Raw genomic sequence first — 4,344 nt, 5'->3', positions numbered from 1 at the left:
AATAAACTAGAACTATCCTAGTTAATTTACAGTAAGTAAGTTTTTGTCATATCAGTGCATCAATGCACAATTTAAAAGTCACCATCTGCTTTTAACAGTTGAAATAGAGAGGGAAGAGTCAGAGGATAAAAACAAGTATAGGATTGGAGAGAGAGGAGGAGGAAGGACAGACAGAGAGTAGTAGGATGAAGGAGACAGGTGAACACGTTCCAAGAGGGAGTGAGGATAAAACTGCCTCCTTTTACAAGCACTAGATGGTACTATAAAATCTTACCTTGTAGTAAACACACATACACATTCACTCTCTCTCTCACACACACACACACACAAGCAGGCTGGTCCATAAAACCTTGCAATTCCTTCAATCTATGTTCAAACCGTTTGTAAAGTCTAGACTGTTTGCCATGGAGGGCAGCAGGGGAGGCTGCAATCTGCATTCCCCTCTGCCTCAGTCCACCCGCCCCCACCATGTCCCAAGTGTGAGTTGGCCTATTGGAGATGTAGCATGAAACCACTGAGGCGAAGCAACACGCTCTCTGTGTCGAACATTAACCCCTGTTGCCCGCTCACTCTTTCATTAGGGACACCTCACCCTGTTGGGCAATGTCTGGTTAGCCAACTGCTGCACACACATGTTGTACACAGATACTCACATATATACTGTACGAGACAAAGGCTGGCATAGGAGCAAAAAGCAGACTATAATACACAAGCAAGAGTATGCAGACAAAAATGAACACAAGTAAAGAAGAGACACCAGATATCAGAGAAAGGACTCAGCCTCAGGACGTATATGGGACGCACGCCCTACCAGGTGAGCTACCAGTGCGTCCCCTCTAGGAGACAGAGTAAATGATTGAATGATTGAATATATATAAACAACATATACAAACAATTCCTGTTTAACTGATATCCATCTTTTTGTCAGATCTGTGACCAAGCAAACATTGAGGAGCATATGCAGCTCCCTTTAACCCTTGTATTATGTTATTTCATAATACCATTTCAGTTTTCATGTTGACGAAAGTACTGGTTATCCTTTCTTTTTCTTCATAAAGTTTTGTGACTTTTCCTCATCTTGGGTCATGAACTGGTGTGTAAAATCTGGACACATTGATGTGTAGTGGAATGTCTGTGCAGAGTTTGTATACAAAGATGATGTTGCGGGTCATTTTGACCCAGACACTTTAATGTGGGTAAGTAGCTGTTCAGATCCAAAATAAACATGTCTCTTTGATGTACTTTATTTAGATTGCCCAATTATGTGTATTTGGATTGCCTCTGAATAGCTATTCAGACCCAGAGACCCAGGTGTGAGTAGAGGAGGAACTTTCTCTCCCTTGTCCTTGTCACTGTTCTCATGTCATCTCTTTGACAAACACACCAAAAATGAGCTCCAGAAGGTTTACAGTTGAAGAAACTTTGGCACAGATTTTGAACTGGGATAGTGATGCAGAGGAAGAGATTTCAGAGACAGAGGATCTTTCAGAGACCGAGGACAATGTTATTGATGATCCAGATTGTCAATTTTCCTCCGATGAGGAGGATTCAGAGGACGAGTCTGCCGTTGTCTCTCCATCAGATGAAAACCAAGGAATGCAGCAATCATCATCCACAGAGGGGACATGGGCATCTAAAGATGGTAATATAAAATGGTCAACATCACCACACCAAAGCCGAGGCAGACTGTCATCTTCCAATGTCATCAAAATGACTCCCGGTCCTACAAGATTTGCTGTCACACGAGTTGATGATATTCAATCAGCATTTCAGCTCTTCATATCCCCACCAATAGAGAAGATTATACTGGACATGACCAATTTGGAGGGAAGGCGTGTATTTCAAGAGAAATGGAAGCCACTGGATCAGACTGACTTGCATGCTTACATTGGAATTCTGGTATTAGCTGGAGTGTACAGGTCAAAGGGAGAAGCAACTGCAAGTCTGTGGAATGAAGAGAATGGAAGGCCAATCTTTCGAGCAACAATGTCTCTGGAGACATTTCACATGATATCTCGTGTGATCCGATTTGACAACCGCGACACCAGAGCTGGTCGACGTGAAAGAGACAAGCTAGCTGCGATCAGAGATGTATGGGATAAATGGGTCGAAATTCTGCCTTTGTTGTACAATCCTGGTCCCCATGTTACTGTTGATGAGCGCCTTGTTCCATTCAGGGGGCGCTGTCCTTTCCGACAGTACATGCCCAACAAAAGCCCGCCAAGTATGGCATCAAAATATGGGTAGCCTGTGATGCAAAATCTAGCTATGCATGGAATATGCAAGTATACACTGGAAAGCTACCTGGAGGAGCACCTGAGAAGAATCAGGGGATGCGTGTTGTGCTGGAGATGAGTGAAGGGCTGCAAGGTCATAACATCACATGTGACAACTTCTTTACATCCTACCGCCTTGGAGATGAACTTCAGAAGAGGAAGCTGACTATGTTGGGAACAGTCAGAAGAAATAAGCCAGAACTTCCCAAGGAAATTCTGAAGGTGCAGGGCAGACCTCTGCATTCCTCAATATTTGCTTTCAGTGAGAAAGCAACAGTTGTTTCATACTGCCCAAAGAGAAACAAGAATGTTCTTGTAATGAGCACAATGCACACAGATGCATCTCTGAGCACAAGAGAAGACATGAAGCCACAAATGATCCTGGACTACAACTCCACCAAAGGAAAAGTTGACAATCTGGACAAAGTCACAGCAACATACAGCTGCCAGCGCAAGACTGCCCATTGGCCCTTGGTGATTTTCTACAACATTGTGGACGTGTCTGCTTACAATGCCTATGTCCTTTGGACTGAAATCAACCAACAATGGAATGCCGGCAAATTGTACCGACATCGGCTTTTCCTGGAACAACTCGGCAAAGCACTTGCCACTCCCAAGATGCAGAGTCGAGCCAGGCCACCTCGAAACCCAGCAGCTGCAGCTGTCATTGAAAAGGTCAAGCTCACGTCACCCAACCAATCTGCAATGGATCCATTGGATACAGGTGTGAAGAAACGGAAAAGATGCCAGGTCTGTCCCTCCCGAGATGACAGTAAAACAAGTACCTGCTGTGTGAAATGCAAGAATTACATCTGCAGAAAGCACACAATTCCATTCTGTCCATCATGTGGAGAACATTGAAAATGTTGAATATTGAAAATCTGAGAAAATGGGGGAAGTCGAATGAAAAAAAAAAGTGTTCGTGAAGAGGGAAAAACTTTAAATAGTTCTTAAATATAGTGTTGGAATTAAAAATGTATTGTATGTCTCTTTTCTAAATGTTCATATAATCTAAAATAAAGATGTTATTGGTTTAACCTGTTTTTTTTACTGTTTTGAGTGGATTTACACAGTACGGGTCAAAATGACCCGCAACATAATCAATGTAATTTTTTTTCAACATAATACAAGGGTTAAAACAGACGAGGGATAAAGGATCAGTGCTAAATTGCTATAGTTACAGTTAACTGTATTGGATTACAATAGCAACTGTCTGCATCAAAGGCCTAATGTCATGGGAACAACGAGAAAGAAAACAGTATTGATGCAACACACAGGAAACCAAGTGATCTGTCTGATTCAGTAGCAGACAACCTACTTTTAACTGTGTGTGCATCTATGTGTGTTTTTGCATTACTGTCAGTAACCTAAATGTGTGTGAAGCTGCAGTAGTTGTTAGTGTGATTGTGCACATACAGATAGAAATTCAATGACAATTGGTATTTGCTTTGGTTGTAGGCGGGTGGGTGGAATAAGACAGATAGTGCTGTCTGTATAAAACAAAGAGGGAGAGAAAGAAAGATGGAGGTGAGGATTTAGTACAAAGAGAGAGAGAGAGAGAGAGGAACAGAGAGATATTGATAGATTGAGTGGGAGAGAGAGGGGGAGAAAGAAAGACAAGGGGTGAAGATAAAGTCATTAAGAAGCAGCTATACCAAGAAACCTGGGGTCAATAGGTCAACACTTAGCTGCAAGTGTGAAGTAGGCGATCACCACCTGCACCTTCACTGGTAATTGTTCTGTGTGTGTGTGTGTGTGTGTGCGTGTTTGACTGTGTAAAAGGATGCAATTTAGCTGCCATTGCTGCCCGTCCATCTGCCATGTATTTTAAAGGGCTATTGAGGATATTTAGCTCACGGACATCTGGCAGTGGATAGAAATAAACACGTACTTGAACACCTTGATGGTGGAGGAAATAGCAGGAAGGATGGAGAAAGAGATGGAGAAGATCATTTCATAATGTATAAGAAATAGAGCAGCAGAAGAAAAGTGGGTGGAAGGTTGTTAACGAGGTCATAGAATTACATGAAATAACTTGACAGTGAAGAAAGAAAGATACAGGAGAGCG

At 42.4% G+C, this 4,344-nt stretch overlaps 1 pseudogene; it reads left to right on the top strand.

Annotated features, from left to right (window-relative positions):
- The first annotated feature begins 1,389 nt into the window (after positions 1-1,389).
- Positions 1,390-3,137, top strand: LOC139301977 (piggyBac transposable element-derived protein 4-like; annotated as a pseudogene).
- The last annotated feature ends 1,207 nt before the right edge of the window (positions 3,138-4,344 follow it).

This window comes from Enoplosus armatus, chromosome 2 (assembly GCF_043641665.1).
Source record: "Enoplosus armatus isolate fEnoArm2 chromosome 2, fEnoArm2.hap1, whole genome shotgun sequence".
NCBI classification, from domain to species: Eukaryota; Metazoa; Chordata; class Actinopteri; order Centrarchiformes; family Enoplosidae; genus Enoplosus; species Enoplosus armatus.
The sequence above is the reverse complement of the archived record's forward strand: the minus strand, read 5'-3'. Positions and strand labels throughout refer to the sequence as shown.